Consider the following 17,953-nt stretch of genomic DNA (forward strand, 5'->3'; position numbering starts at 1 on the left):
GCACTGGCGTGCTATGGCGTGCACTGACGTGCTCTTGCGTGCATTGACGTGCTCTTTCGTGCACTGGCGTGCACTGGCGTGATCTGGCTTGCACTGGCGTGCTCTGGCGTGCACTGGCGTGCTCTGGTGTGAATTGGCGTGCTCTGGCGTGCACTGGCGTGCTCTGGTGTGAATTGGCGAGCTCTGGCGTAAATTGAATTGCTCTGGCGTGCACTGTCGTGCTCTGGCGTGCACTGGCATGCACTGGCGTGCACTGGCATGCACTGGCGTGCTCTGGCGGGCACTGGCGTGCTCTGACGTGCACTGGCGTGCACTGGCGTTCTCTGGCGTGCACTGGTGTGCTTTGGCGTGCACTTGCGTGCTCTAGCTTGCACTGGCGTGCTCTGGCGTGCATTGACGTGCTCTTGCGTGCACTGGCGTGATCTGTCGTGCTCTGTCGTTCTCTGCTATGCAGAAGTGCTTGACAATAGAAATCCACTACCCGACAATAGAACTCAAATAACTTGAATAATTTTTAAAAATTCAAGTGCTGTAATGTGCGTTTTTTTCCAACTTTTTGTTCATGATTTGCTCTATAAATTTATTGATTAAATAGACTTGAAATGGTGTATTGGACATTGATTTACACATCCTGTAATTAAAAAATGATTTTAAAAAGTGAAAAAAATATTATAGCAACTTCAAGTGCTGAGCTGTTCTCTGCTGTGCTTTACCGTGCTCTGGCGTGCACTGGCGTGCTCTGGCGTGCTCTGGCGTAATCTGGCTTGCTCTGGCGTGCATTGACGTGCTCTTGCGTGCACTGGCGTGCTCTGGTGTGAATTGGGTTGTACTGGCGTGAACTGGCGTGCTCTGGCGTGCACTGGCGTGCACTGGCGTGCATTGACGTGCTCTTGCGTGCACTGGCGTGCTCTGGTGTGAATTGGCGTGCACTGGTGTGAATTGGCGTGCTCTGGCGTTCATTGAATTGCTCTGGCGTGCACTGGCGTGCTCTGGCGTGCACTGGCGTGCACTGGCGTGCTCTGGCGTGCATTGACTTGCTCTGGCGTGCACTGGCGTGCATTGAAGTGCTCTGGCGTGCACTGGCGTGCTCTGCTTTTTAAAAATTCAAGTGCTGTGATGTGCGTTTTTCTCAAACTTTTTGTTCATGATTTGCTCTATAAATTTATTGATTAAATAGACTTGAAATGGTGTATTGGACATTGATTTACACATCCTTTAATTAAAAATGGTTTTAACAAGTGAAAAAAATATTATAGCAACTTCAAGTGCTGAGCTGTTCTCTGCTGTTCTCTACCGTGCTCTGGCGTGCACTGGCGTGCACTGGCGTGCTCTGGCGTGCTCTTGCTTGCTCTGGCGAGCATTGACGTGCTCTGGCGTGCACTGGCGTGCTCTGGCGTGCTCTAGTATGAATTGGCGTGCTCTGGCGTGCTCTGGCGTGCTCTGGCTTGCTCTGGCGTGCACTGGCGTGCTCTGGTGTGAATTGGCATGCTCTGGCCTGCACTGGCGTGCTCTGGTGTGAATTGGCGTGCTCTGGCGTGCACTGGCGTGCTCTGGCGTGCTCTGGCGTGCTCTGGCTTGCTCTGGCGTGCATTGACGTGCTCTGGCGTGCACTGGCGTGCTCTGGCGTGCTCTAATGTGTATTGGCGTGCACTGGCGTGCACTGGCGTGCACTGGCGTGCTCTGGCGTGCACTGGCGTGGTCTGGCGTGCTCTGGCGTGCTCTGGCTTGCTCTGGCGTGCATTGACGTGCATTGACGTGCTCTGGCGTGCACTGGCGTGCTCTGGCGTGCTCTAATGTGTATTGGCGTGCACTGGCGTGCACTGGCGTGCTCTGGCGTGCACTGGCGTGCTTTGGCGTGCACTTGCGTGCTCTGGCGTGCACTGGCGTGCTCTGGCGTGCATTTACGTGCTCTCGCGTGCACTGGCGTGCTCTGGCGTGCACTGGCGTGCTCTGGTGTGAATTGGCGTGCAGTGGCGTGCTCTGGCGTGCTCTAGTGTGAATTGGCGTGCTCTGGCGTGCTCTGGCGTGCACTGGTGTGCTCTGGTGTGAATTGGCGTGAACTGGCGTGCACTAGCGTGATTTGGCGTGCACTTGCGTGCACTGGCGTACTCTGGCGTGCACTGGCGTGCTCTGGCGTGCACTGGCGTGCTCTGGCGAGCATTGACGTGCTCTGGCGTGCACTGGCGTGCTCTGGTGTGAATTGGCATGCTCTGGCCTGCACTGGCATGCTCTGGTGTGAATTGGCGTGCTCTGGCGTGCACTGGCGTGCTCTGGCGTGCTCTGGCGTGCTCTGGCTTGCTCTGGCGTGCATTGACGTGCTCTGGCGTGCACTGGCGTGCTCTGGCGTGCTCTAATGTGTATTGGCGTGCACTGGCGTGCACTGGCGTGCTCTGGCGTGCTCTGGCGTGCTTTGGCGTGCACTTGCGTGCTCTGGCGTGCACTGGCGTGCACTGGCGTGCTCTGGCGTGCACTGGCGTGCTCTGGCGTGCACTGGCGTGCTCTGGTGTGAATTGGCGTGCTCTGGCGGGCATTGAATTGCTCTGGCGTGCACTGGCGTGCTCTGGCGGGCACTGGCGTGCTCTGACGTGCACTGGCGTGCACTGGAGTGCTCTGGTGTGAATTGGCTTGCACTGGCGTGCACTGGCGTGCTCTGGCGTGCACTGGCGTGCTTTGGCGTGCACTTGCGTGCTCTGGCGTGCTCTGGCGTGCATTGACGTGCTCTGGCGTGCACTGGCGTGCTCTGCTATGCAGAACTTAAGTGTTTGACAACAGAAATCCACTACCCGACAATAGAACTCAAATAACTTGAATAATTTTTAAAAATTCAAGTGCTGTGATGTGCGTTTTTCTCAAACTTTTTGTTCATGATTTGCTCTATAAATTTATTGATTAAATAGACTTGAAATGATGTATTGGACATTGATTTACACATCCTGTAATTAAAAAATGGTTTTAACAAGTGAAAAAAATATTATAGCTGTTGTAATGAGCCAAAATAGCCCGAAGACGGAGCGCGAACTGACAGCGGGAAGATTGACAGCAAGAGCAAACCCAATTCTCATCTGTCATTCACGTTTATTAATTATGTTACACACTCGCGCTTGTCACTCATCAGACCCATGATCATACCGTGCACAATCCGTATAAATACTCCCCAATCTGTAGCAGTAAGCCAGAGTTCTCTCAGCTCTCCTTCAAGCTCCAGCTCCAGAAGTAAGATCACCCTTCTCATACTTTATATTGTGTACTCGTATATTATATGTGTGCTGTGGAAGAATACATGGTATTACAAGAAAGATCTCTACAATTGGAGGTCCCAACGAGACTCAACGAGACAGTAGAGACTTTCTTGCTGCCTGTATTTTTCAGTGCGTTTGTGTACTTGTGAACAACAGAATTGTATTCAACGAGTGGAACTCCTAAACATCTTTTGGAGGTAAGCGGATGCCTGATTCTTTGAGCAATCCTGAGACTTCTCTCAACTCTTTCTTTACCTCCCTATACCCTAATCTATCAGACGAAAACCTACCTTCCACATATTCTCAACCTTCACATATTACCTTCCCAAGTACTCCAATATCAGACCCTGCGGTTAATACAGCCCGAGACAATTTCCTAACAAATTGGAAGGCATCAGTAGAAATCGAATCTTCCTACTTAACCGAAACAAGTAGACCCCACCACACATCATCCGTACGCAAGCTAATTTTACAGTTAGAAGAAGAGAAAAAGAAAACACACAAGGCTACTAGTAATATTTTAAATCAATACGTCTATCTTATCGTTAAGGACAAACTCGAGACCACAGTAACTCCAGACACTATAAGGGAAACAACTAAGAGGCTAAAAGATTATATTGTGTTACTGAGAGGAGACGTAAACAGTGTAAACCCCCTGGTACAACAATTACAGATCGTTCACGGAAAACAACGCGAATTTAACACAGAATTAATTACGGTACTAACCAGAGAAGCCCTCTTACAACAAGCCGGACTCCGAAAAACCCATACTGAATTAATTAAAGAAAAAGAGAAAGTAGATAAAAAGTGGAAAGCCGCTGAAGAAAAACTTAAAGAGCAACGAGAAGATATCAATAAATTAGACCAACTTAAAAAAGATAACGCCACTAATTTAAAACTTTTAGACGATTCCCAAAATCACGTAGAAACATTGCAACAGCAACTTAGAGAAGCAGAGAATTATAACACTGACGGCAACCAAATAGTAAAAGACCTCGAAAATAAAATAAAATTACTAGAATTCGAAAACACGACTGCGAAAGATAACGAATTTCAACTTAAGAAAGCATTAGATATAAAAGAGAAACACATTTCCGTAGTAGAAGCAAATAGCTTAGAAGCCAATAATACACTCGAATCCGAAAAGGAAGAGTTAGAAAACAATCTAACCGCAGGTCAAAAGCAGATAGAAACCCTCAACAGTCAAATCACCGCACTCAAACTTGAAAACGAATTAGGAAAACAACTAATTACTCAGATTACGCAAACGAAAAATAAAAACCATAGTAATTACGTTACCGCCACATTGCAAATTAAAAAATACGAAGAAGAAATAATAGACTTAAAAGACGATAAAGAACAGCTAGAAAATCGGATATCCAATCTTGAGGAACGCAATAAAGATTTAAAAGAAAGGGAAAAAGCTTATCACGACGCCGAAGATCAGTACGAAAGGAATTTTCAGGAGATCGCAGAAAAAACCTTCGAGACAACCAAATTTATAGACGAATTACAAAGCTTCACAGGACGAGACTCATTAGATAAATCATTATTCACTGAACTCGATACAGAAAGAGCAGATATCATTAAAAACCTACAAGAAATCATAGATAACCTTACAGCACAAAATAATAGCCAAGCGACGACAATCTTTAAACTACAAAAACGTAATACGACCCTAAAAAAGAACCGCAGAGTCAGTATTTCAAACATGGGAGCAGGTGCAGGAGCAAGTCAAAATGGAGACGATGATGCAAACAAAACAACACTTACACCCCCGCAGGATACCACTATATTAGATAATGTAACAAAACCTATAGTAAAAGTATTAGGCGAACTCTTCTCACGAGAAGACAAAAAATCAATTCCAACTTTTAAAGGAAAAAGTACCGACAAATTAATCACCGAATGGTTAAAAACAGCAGAACACGTAGCGAGAAATAATGACTGGGACGACGACCAAAAGATACGTTTCTTTTCAGACCGTCTCAAAGGAGAAGCTTTAGAATGGCACGATAATTATGCGGAAGAGTAAGGCGACTTTATTAATTATGTCGACTGGAAATGCGAAATAATAGAAAGATTTCAAGATTCATACGACCTAGCAGCCCTTAGAAAGAAATTCAATCGAATGAAGCAAAAGCCCGAGGAGAATTGTAGGACATTTGTATCCAGGCTAACTAGCCTTTACGACAGCCTAGAAAGAAAATTAGATAAATTAGACGAGAAAAACAAAACAGACGTAGAAGATGCACTCCTCAGTACAGTTAAGAAGATGCGAGACGACATTAAAATCAAAACTTTACTCCAAGGAATATTACCCAAAGTAAAAGCCGAATTGTATTTGCGAATGCCAGAAGATTTTAATGATTTCGATCAGTTATGTAAACAACTATTTATTTCGGAACAAATTTTGCAAAATAAAGAAACTAATGAGGATAAAGAAATAACGGCAGTTATCGCTGGTATTACGCATCACGAAAAACAACAGGATGACGAAATAACACAACAAAAAGTGGAGCTTGAAATAATTAAGAAAGAATTGACAGAGTTAGGAAATATAACTAAAAGACGACAATCCTCACAGGAAAATATTGCCACTATTGGCGCAGTGGACCAGTACGGTTCTAGACGAGCAGAATCCGCGGACCGACGTCCGAGACAAGACGACTCAAGAGTACACTTCAACAGACCCCCACAGGGACAAACAAACACCAGAAACCAAGAAAATCGTAATCCAGGATATAATCGTGGGAGAGATAACAGCTACTCCCGTAGCAGGGAACAGAGTCCAGCAGGCAATAGGGACAACTACCCAAACGACAGACGGTCGTACTCGGGAAGAAACGAACAGAGATACCAAAATAACAGCTTCAGAGACCCCCGTAGACCTAATAATTTTAACCCGAGATTTAACAATAACAATAGAGGATTTCGCCCAAACCCTAATTACAATAACCAACGCAACGGGTACAACAGCGCACCGCGAGCGTGGCCCACAGTACAAAACAATAACGCATATAGTAATAGATCAGCACCCCCTAACCAGCAATCAGCCCCAAGAGATATTGTGTGCTATAACTGCAATAAAAGAGGGCATATCGCTCGAGAATGTTGGACGGATATGGCTCGTATCAACGACCCGTCACGTCGCAATTAGCTAACTGGGAAAATATAGCAATAAACTCTCTTTTAGCCCTCCATAATCTGACCCCGCCTGTCCCAACCATAATACCCCCACTCCTTAGAATTCCCATTTTAATCTTTGATATACAAGCAAAAGGATTGATAGACACTGGCGCTGCCGCCAGTCTACTTTCTTCGGAAGTCCTATTTCGACTCCGAGATAAAAATATAAAAAAATTACTTAACAATGAAAACCCCCCAGTAATAAAGACTGTATCAGGACAAGTATTGCGTGCTTTTGGCAAATTTGAATTTCCGGTTACAATCAATAAGGATCACACTTTTCTTCACTACTTCTACGTTATGGAAGCTCTGCAAGAAGACTGTATCCTAGGAATAGATTTTCTTTCAACACATAATGTAAAAGTTAATACTAAAAATAGGGAAATTCATTACGACCACGCACATAATACGCAAATGTTACAGACCGATTGCCCCATATATAGCTTAACGATTGGCGAAACAAATTGCGACATCCCATTAACTCCATATGAAAAAATATTGCCATTTGATGAAACCCCCATACTTAATCGCATATCGTCGCACCCATATCAAGTAGTACCCGCTTCTGAAACTAGCACAAACCCAACTCCAAACCGGCAAACATTTAGTATCTTCAATGGCCCTGACTCGCTCGATAGGGCACTTGCGAACAACGCCACAAGTGTCCCGTATTCCAAAATAAAAATTGAACCAGAAATAAATACCCCCAGTGAGTCTATAACCATCAACGAAGCCGATATAAAAAGTAACCCAACAGACAGTGACCCGTACGATATACCATTGAGTGAAAGAGACCATATTAATTTAGAACCATTCCGGCAATTTGACATAAATAACAAAGTAATTACAACCCCAGTAGAAAAGGTAGAATTTGACCTTAAACACCTAAACACGGAGCAAATGAGAATCGTACTAGACGTACTTGACATACACGAAAAACTTTTCTCCGATAAAGACTCAGAATTAGGATTAGCTATTGACGTTAAACACCATATCAATACGGGAAATAACCCACCAGTTAGTATGAGACAAAGACGTACACCCGAAGCATTACGACCACAAGTCTGGAAGCAATTATACAACATGATAGAAAATAAGATCATACGAGTAAGTTCTAGCCCTTACGCCGCAGCTATCGTTATGACGTTAAAGAAAGACGGAAGCCTAAGACTTTGCATCGATTATCGTTGGTTGAATAACATAACCATCAAAGATAAGTTTCCATTGCCTCGCATCGACGACACAATCGAAGCATTGTACGGAGCCCGTTACTTTTCCACGTTAGACCTTATTAGTGGATATTGGCAAATAGAAATAGACGAAGCTGATAAACATAAAACAGCTTTCATTTGTGAATTAGGACTGTTTGAATTCAATCGCATGCCTTTCGGTTTGACAAACGCACCGAGTACATTTCAGCGAGCCATGAATAATATTTTTCGAACAATACTGTACAAGTGTGTTGTGGTCTACCTAGACGACATCATTATCTATAGTAAAACTTTTGAAGACCACCTTAAACATCTAGCTGAAGTTTTCTCGTTGCTTGCGGATGCTGGGATGCGGTTGAATCGTAAAAAATGTGAATTTTTCAAAAAAGAAATCGAATACCTGGGATACACTTGCTCAAGAGAGGGCATAACCCCAAATCATAAACTAATCGAATGCGTAAAAAATTATCCGGTACCGACTAATCCAAAAGAATTAGGATCATTCATAGGTTTTGCAAGCTACTACCGAAAATTCGTCCGTGCTTTTGCGGAAATAGCACACCCCCTAACGGCACTACAGAAAAAGACAGCAATATGGAAATGGGAGGAAGAGGAAAGGGACGCCTTTAATTGTATAAAACAGCGCCTAGTTTCTAGGCCTATCCTGAGCTATCCAGATTTCACGCGCGAATTTATCATCTATACTGATGCATCAGGATATGGCATAGGGGCAGTGTTGGCACAAATACAACCTTATCCTCCCTCAGAAAATACAGATGGGACCGACGAAGCGAGTACCCAAACGATAGGCGACAGAGAAGTCGTAATAGCATATGCCTCGAAACACTTAAAGAAAAAGGAAGCAGAGCGATCGACAACTGAAAGATAGTGTCACGCCATCATTCACGCGATCCATGCCTTTAGAGTCTATCTGTACGGAAGGAAATTTACGGTATTCACCGACCACAGTCCCCTACAGTGGTTAATGGAGAAAAAGGAACCGGCTGGAAGACTCCATAGATGGGCGCTTAAACTCCAGGAATACGATATGGTGATCGGCTACCGACCTGGAAAGTCACACCAAAACGCTGACGGCCTAAGTCGCATTCCGAAACCACCTGATCAAACACCACCGATCATGGTTGCGACAGTAACTTTCACACCGCATCCAGAAAAACCCCGTACAGATACTACGACGAAGGCAGAAATCAGTGAATGGGCTAAACTGCAACGAGCAGATAAACATTGTAAAACAATATTAGGAAAAATAGATACGGATACATATACAGAGATAAATACAAGCCGAGATAAAGTAAAAGACGAAAATCAAGACGAAAGAAATTTAAGAAACAAGGCCGATACGATAGAAGGGGTGCAAACGAAAATAAAGCGATATAGATTAAACGAAAAAGGAGAAATTATTGACATAAATGACAGATTAATTGTGCCACTTGTTAAAGTGAAGGAAATTTTAGAAGAAAACCACGATCACATGTTAGCAGGACATTTAGGTATAGCGAAAACCTTAGCTAAAATAAAGAGACAATACAAATGGCCCCAAATGAAACAACACGTGGTACTACATGTCAACAGCTGTTTAATGTGTGCCCGTAGGAAATCATTTGGAGCTACTAAAGCACCTTTGCAACCCCTTCCACCCGTCGTCGCGGTTTGGGAGAGGATTGCAATGGATGTAGTAGGACCGATCCAAGAAAGTAACAAAGGTTACCGATACATATTAGTAATATCAGACTATGCAAGCCGATTTGTTTTTACCATCCCTATGAAGAATCAAACAGCGCCAACAATAGCAAGATGCCTCGTAGATAAACTTATAACCAAATACGGTGCACCCCAAGCCGTACTAACAGATAGAGGAACCAATTTTTTATCAATACTAGTAAACGAGATATGTGTACTTTTTAAAATCAAGCAAATGAGAACAACATCATACCACCCACAGACAGATGGCCTGGTTGAACGATTCAACAGGACACTCTGCGACATGCTTGCATGTTACGTAAATAAAGAACCGGAAGAATGGGACACATATTTGCCTTTTGTCACCTTCGCATATAATACCGCCATCCAATCAACATTGAAAGAATGCCCATTCTACTTGTTCTTTGGTAGAGCACCCCTCTTACCAAACGATATAACAATTAACCCTCGATACAACACGAGATACGACGACCATAATGTGTATGCTGAGAAATGGGAAAACGCTAAGAAACTTGCAAGAGAACATCTATTTAAAGCACAGACCAAACAAAAAGGAAATTACGACAAAAGGATCAAAGGATCAAAGACCAGTAAATATACCGTTGGAGAAAAAGTGCTATTGCGAGCTCCACCATCAGCAGGAAAATTCATAAATCGATGAAACGGACCGTTCATAATTACTAAAAGTTATTCCAACATCAATTACGAGATCGAAAGCTACCCAAAGACAAAGCAGAAACCGGTCGTAGTTCACAGCAACCGATTAAAACCATACACTGAACGAGTCCCCGAAATCCCAGCAGAGATACAGAGAGAAAGAATGACTCAACCGGTAAAAGCAGAAGAAAAAGGACAAAATATCGCAGTGGGAGCACAACACCAGGACAAACCATCTCAATGCAACCAGCCAGTAAAGCGAGGACGAGGTCGGCCAAGGAAAAACATACTAATTCCCCCTAAACCAAACCCTAGACCAATTCCTAAACCAAATACTACCACCTATCCAAACCGGAGAACCCAGCCTCACCCAAATACCTTACGCCGCGATTCATCAGGAAGAGACGCTGACTTCACACCTAACTACGCCCACACGCTGCCGCGAAGAGACGATACAAACCGACAAAATTACCCCAATACAAGAGCAACAAGATCACAGGCCCGATATCCACAAATCCATTATTCTTATGACACAGATTCCGATAACATATGCACTCCAGTCATCCCCAAAAGAGACGCACCAGACATTGCAGTGACCCGAAACGGAGACAGACGATTTGTTTATCATATACCTGTAGCCAAAAAACCATACCATTCCTACCGTGACAACCAACGGCAAGACGGGACATCACATCATGACGAGCACTACCTTCCTCGCCACCGCCCACATGACAGAGCATACTCACAACAGACCAGATACAACTTACGACAACGATTTAAAAAAAACAAATAAATAGGAACATCCCTGTAAATATTTACCTTATTTCTAAACAGATGGCCATTTATATAACCGGACTCATCTGCATAATAATCACCGTACAAACCGTTAGTAATCTGTATATGCCTGTCTGCGATTGCAACAAAGCCAAAACTCGAGGAATACTTGACGTCAATCGACCCTATTATTGCCAACCAAACAAAGCAGCCGCCCAACACAACCGGCGCTTTGACACCAATTATACCCTGATAACCAAACAACAGCCAACCACAACCTGGAAAGGATGGTCTTGCAAACAATGGATCAAATCAAAGAAGATCGTTGGATCTTTTTGGATAGGATCCTATGATACAACTTATACCCAAGAAACACACCTAGTAAGCCCATTAGAATGTTGGGAGATGGTAAATAATCGAAAATGTGGAGAAAACGCTATGCAATCCGGCGCGACAAGTCTAAGCTTCACCTCTTCACCCGTCGGAGAAGGAAAATGGTATGCTACCAGAGAATATCACGTCCCAAATTGCCTAGCAGAAGAAATCACACTTAGACAAGATACACAAGAAGGACCGATCGAGAGCCCTTTCGGAATGCTTAATGCAACCCATGCAGACCGACAATTCACGCATAATTACAACACCATAGTATGGGGTGAATTGAAACACACCGATGCTGGGACCACAACACTCTTACATGGAACGGCTTATGTGGAATTTACACAAACTAGCGAAAAGAATAACATCAGCCGCCTCATAGACAATACGCGTCAAATAGAAATAACATTCTTCAACAACCCCGACGCTAGCGAACCAAAACACCCTATATTCGCAGTTGAAGGCGTACCGAAAACATTTTTATCGTTTCCGGACACCACAAACAAAATGCTTTTTCGTATCTATGCAAACGTATTTATACCATGTAAAATTTCAAACAACACGAAATCAACGCTATGCAAAACACTACTGCAAGTAAAGGAATGGACAGAGTCAACCGAACACAGAGTAAAAAAGTCAATAAATTCCGAAATCAAATTCCTCCTAACACGCGAAGACGAGGAAGCAGCTGCCGGAAAGCGCCTCTATAGCATATCTTATGCATGTGGAATGCTACAACTTGGCACACCCAGGATGATCCCCAGCCAAGACAAAACCAAAATCGAAAAAGAAGTCCAAGTATTCATAACATATGATTTAAACCGACCAGCAAGAGGAATAGAGCTATATAGCGTTATGGATCCAACCAAGCCATTACCAGACGGACGTCATTTCGAATATATAGTAGACCACACCATCCGCATCAAACAAACACCTTTTTGCATAGTAGCATTGAACAATTCTTTTATTTCGTTCAAAAACTGCACCGAAAAGATGTCACACTGGATTTACGACCAACAAACGAATCAAATAATCTGTGAAGAAAACCATTTGTGCCTGACAGCAATCGAACTTATCAACAAGATTGAAATGTCCTTGATCTTGACTGCTTGTAGTCAGGGTCAAGAAATATTAACAGCGCAACAGTGGGTCTTCGAGCAGATTAACGTAAACCCAGACATTATCGAAAATTTCCCCGACACAACGCTAGACGAAATGGAAACATTCCGCCTAGAACAACGGAGAGCAGTGACCACTACTATTAATTCACCAATTTTTGGAGGACTACTTAAGGTCAACCAAGGACGAGGAAACATCGTATGGGACCTTATCAACTGGGGACTATTGCAAACAGGAGAAGACAAGAACAAGAAATGCATAACGTATCACGGACTAGGGAACCCCCTAACATTGGAGACATGTGACCAAAATTGGGTTCGTTGTCAGGAAAGTTTGAGAAAATATATCACCAGCAACGACCCGTTAGTTCAAACCCAGACATCTGTAGCAAACTGTAGCAACGCCGCGACCACTGGACAAGCTCTGGAATACGCATCAGATTTCACAATTCGACCATTTAACACAAACAACTGCATAAAGGCGAACAGCACTATGTTAACCCTAGAACATTGTGCAGACACCAGTTCAATCTGGGGAACTTTTGACCACACCGGACAGTTTATGGCATCAGACAGAACCGGCCTAGAAACGCCTGGAACGAATCGAAAGTGCCTAACAACCAGAAATGGAAGACTAGGCCTAGGCCACTGTCACGACAGAATACGACGTCAGCATTTTTCTTTTGAATATAAAAACCCACATCAGACAAAAACTTTGTCCGCCGCAGCTATTATAGCTTGGCATACAGAGCAACAATTAAATGACAAACCGTTGGATAAACTGCCACCCATCATACGACGTGACACGGAGGACAAAGTTCAAACCAACAAAATTCCAACCGAAAATTCCAATCAGACAATCCGACAATCCAACGCGTCCAACATAAATCAATCACCTTCACCAGCTGCAAAGCCGATATCAGTAAACACAACAGCAAAGGCAACGACAGGCAAAACTAGTGTCAAACCACCCACCCCTAAAACAACTACTATCACTACCCCAAAACCTACTACCACTACCCCTAAAACAACCACTACCACTACCACTAAACCTACCACTACAACTAAGCCTACCACTAAACCTACATCGCCAGTAAAAATAGCAAACAGTACAATAAAGGAACCAATAAAAAATGTAACATCGCCACTCACAAAAGCGATACAAATAGAAAATCAAATACTTGATAAAAAACCGACGGAACCTCCGAAGGTGAACATGACATCACCCCCGGCGAAACCAACGACAGTAGCACCATTGACAACATCAACGATTCGACAACTAGAGAAAAATTCATCCACAGAAAAAAAACATGACGTCACCCCCGGCGAAACCAACGACAGTAGCACCATTGACAACATCAACGATTCGACCACTAGAGAAAAATTCATCCACAGAAAAACAAGTAGACCCGCCTAAAAACCCAACAAATATTACAGTTGAAGAGCCGACGGGAAAATCAGAAACTAATAAAACAAAGGCATCAAATAACTCAACAGAAACCGAAACAGCTGATATTAACAACCCAGACAATCAAGCAGATGACAGCACGGAGAAATTGACAGACTTGCCAAAAGACATCCAGGAATTTAACCAAATATTGCAATTTCAAATCGGAAAAATGCATGAACAATATAAACAACGAATTGAAACGGAACACGAAAACAGATTAGCCAAGGAAATACGAGAAATGTATTGTCAACTTTCAAATATGAAGAAAATCCAAGCAATAATCCTATCCCAAACTAACGGCATCCTAGCCGCAGCAGCTCTAGGCCTGCCCGTTTGTAGCAGAATACAAGGATTCGGACAGACCATGGTATTGCAGCAGTGCGCAGTTAAAACGATATCATTAACAGCAGTGGAAACGCAGTGTGGATTTCAACCCTATTTTACATACGCTGAAGGAAACTTTACAATCGGAATGGACGGCTGGTCTATCCACCCATATTCCGACTGCTTTTGGAAATCCCAGTACGTAAATTAGAACGGAAACCCTTTTTCATGGGAACATAACGAAAGTTACGGCGAATGGGTAAAACAAAAACCAACTATTCACACGACCCATCTAGACTTAATCGCCGAATTTGAAGAACTTAAGCTTAACGATTTTGACTTCGCGTTAAAAGCCCACCCCGCCCATAACGTAATGGAGATGGAGCAGTTGAATATCTTAAATGATTTAGTAGGACGACTCCACGAAACCGAATCAAAAGCACTATCAGATATCGTAGTAACAGCAGAACAGGACAATACTATCGGATCCATGTTTTCCTGGTTCGATACTTTAAAAATAATGGGACTTTGCACTGCAGGAATCATCATTTTCCTTATTACTTTACGATTAATCCTAGCATGCAAAATAGCACCCCGCATTAAAAAACAAATGAGACGTAAAATGCGCAAAGCGAAGAATAAAAAACGAGATTCCCAAATAGAAGAAGAAATGGAAGAAATATTAGCTCCAATATTGCCCCCACCTAACAACCAAGAGCCCATTTACAACCCAACGTCAATCATGGAGCCCCCGGTGGTACGGGAATACGCTCCACTGCCATTGGAATCAAGAGCAATATCAAATATCCAACCGAGCGCACCCATTATGCAACAAAACCAACTAGCGACAGAAAGCAATTATACAAGAAAAAGTCAGAGCGAAAAAATCTACCCATCACTAGCAACTAAATTAGCAAACTTCATCCCTCATCTTAAATTTAATCACAGTTCTCATCACGAAATAAAAACCGATGACAAGACAGAATGCACCGGATCCCACACCACATGTAGCTACGTAGCTGGCTATGGCATGGTATGGGAAGATTTATGCAAATGTAAATTAGATGAAGAACACGGAGCAATGGCCGCCAAATATTGAAAAAAAAAGACAAAAAAAAAATAAGTAGTAAATAATCATGGGAAAAGAAACATTTAGCACGGGAAACATTTTAAAATGGAAAAATCGTACAAAAAGAAAAAAATTATATACTCTAGCAAAAAGAACAAATTATAATAAGCCTCTGAATCCAGTTGAGTTGACAGCACATGTCAAAAATAACTGACCTAACGAAAAATAAAAAGATAATAATTTAGAACACGTCAATCAATTTCAGTGTTCTTGCATTTAAGGTGCAAGTCAAATCAAAGGGCAATTGTAAAGTTCTTTTCTTGTCTACCATATATTTATACTACAGCTACTTAATTTTAGTGCTAAGGGCAAATCAAAGGGGAAGGGGGGAGTGGTTTCAACATATGAAATTAGCGAAATCAAGTAGCATAACGACTTAAAAACGAGCAGACACCGCGGAGAATACTCAGTACAATATTACAATTCACCAGACACACATCCCAAAAAAAGTGCGCGATGGACCCAGTACCGGCTCCACCCAGTTTAAATCCCGATTTATCGGAATCAAGATCAAGTAGTGCTACGACAGAAGAGTTATTTGTGCAAACCAACCCCGAAGAAATTGGTTCACCAGACCAGTATGGAAGCAGTGCCCTCATAATCGACGAAAGCGTGAGAGATGACGACAATCCGCTGGCAGAAAATAGCGCTAGCCCACCCGAGACGCCTCGGACGGCCAAACAACAACAACCTTTCACCGTAAATTGTCCGAAGAAAGCAGCAACCGAAACTACAACTAATGTATGTACAGAACCAACTCAAAAATCTTGTTTAAACTGTATGCTGAAAACCTACGCTGCCCAGACGGCAGGCAGGTCACAGCAGATAAGAGAAGAGATTGTCGCCATCACGGATTTAGAGAACAATAGCGTTTCATTTTCAATGATAAATGCACCACGTGAGCATTTAAGAACTTTTTTACGGAAACGAATCGGCTACCCAAGACCAGTAGGCGCCAATAACTTCTTAAATGTTTTATTTGGAGATGGAAAAACGTTCCTTCACGGAAGTATCTTAAGTAAAAAGTACGATATAACTGAGCTACTCCTATTTAATGGAGCTGACGTAAATATTAAGGAAGACGGTAGAACCATCTTGCACAGAGCCGCAGAGCTTAACGACACCCTGCTTTGTAAAATTGCACTTTCATACAGCGCAGACCTATCTCAGTTTAACGAGATTGGTGAAACCCCAATGTTAGTTGCAATAGCTTTCAGTAGTCCGGACGTATTAGCCATGCTATACAGAAATACGACAGAATACCAGCTCTCAGCAAACGGGGAAACTATATTGCATTATGCCGCAAGGTATAATAACGAAAGAGTCACGAAATTTGCGTGCGAAGGCCAAAAACCAATCGATATAAGCCACACACGAGCAAAGAACAGCTTTACATGTTGCAGTTCTGGAATCACGCGTAGAAATTGTTAAGATCTTATTAGCAAATGGAGTAGTCGACGACGTAGCAGATTCAACAGGGCATTTTGCCTATGAATATATTACGGACGGCGAAATTAGAGACCTTTTTGTTCACCACAAAATGCGGATCGAAACAACCGTAACCGTGATAATAGGTAAACGAAAGCGTTCCCCGGAAGATACTATTCCAGCCTTCAAGAAACCAACAACGCAAATCGAAAGGAGCGACAACCCGCTCTTACGGGATCTACTTTGCGAAGAACAAAAGCAGACGTCCACCCAGCCATTACGTCGCGAGATTGAACGTTTCGCCCTCTACGACCCAAACGACGGCAAAACTAACACCTATATGTATTTAGTATCCGCCGGTTTCGCTAGGGAAATTTTAATTACCGATTCGTTACCTATTGAGCCACCACTTCCATGCAATTATCAGCGCCCAGATTTCCAAGGACGAACAACCCCAGGGAATACCAGCTCCACATAACTCTTTTAAACGCGGCCTACTCACGTCAAGTAGTATTTTGTAATCGCACTTGTTACAAGCGTGATTTATATGAAGTTTACTTGTGGGAAAGAAACAACATAACTCGAAGTTTACAGGCATATCGAAAAAGTTGCCTGACCTTGCCAATTGGTCAACGGGCAGCCGGACCATCACAAGCCACGGCCTTAAATCTCACGTCAAGAAAGTAAAGGCTTATGAAAAAATAGCAAATAATAATAATGAAAACAAATCGTTTGCAATATTTGGATTTTGTGGAATTTAACCACATCTCATAATGGCCCGAAAACTAATTTCATCTCTTCAGTAGTCAAGAATTTCCTTAGATGACCAACGGTCATTCAAGCCATATTAGAGTATATAGACAACTAGTAAGTAGCACAGAAGATAAAAAATTTTAATTGCAAGAATCAAGAGGTGCTTTGATCTCTATCTTGGTTATATCCTTGATAAAAGGAAGAAGAAAAAAAAAGAAAAAAAGGACGAGTCTGTTGACAAGAATGAATTGCAGCGGCTGAGAAATATTTCTGCCAGAATGCAGAAGTCAAGAAAAAAAAACTAAAATCTGCTCTTAGCCTTTCAGTTGACTCTAAACTAATTTTATTTTATTAATTTTCCTAGTGGAAAGTAGCATTCTAAAAACCAAATAAGTATACAAGTTTACAATTGGAAGTAGCCAATTGTGAAAAAAATTATTCGCGTAATCCCATATAAATTTTCCCCTATTCGCTAACCCGTATATTATTCACAGTACATATAAGAGTATACGGCAAACATTTTGAATAGCCCAGAAGAAAAATTATAATTGCAAGATTAAATTTAAAAAAAATATACACCA

This window comes from Daphnia pulicaria, chromosome 7, assembly GCF_021234035.1.
Source record: "Daphnia pulicaria isolate SC F1-1A chromosome 7, SC_F0-13Bv2, whole genome shotgun sequence".
NCBI lineage: Eukaryota > Metazoa > Arthropoda > Branchiopoda > Diplostraca > Daphniidae > Daphnia > Daphnia pulicaria.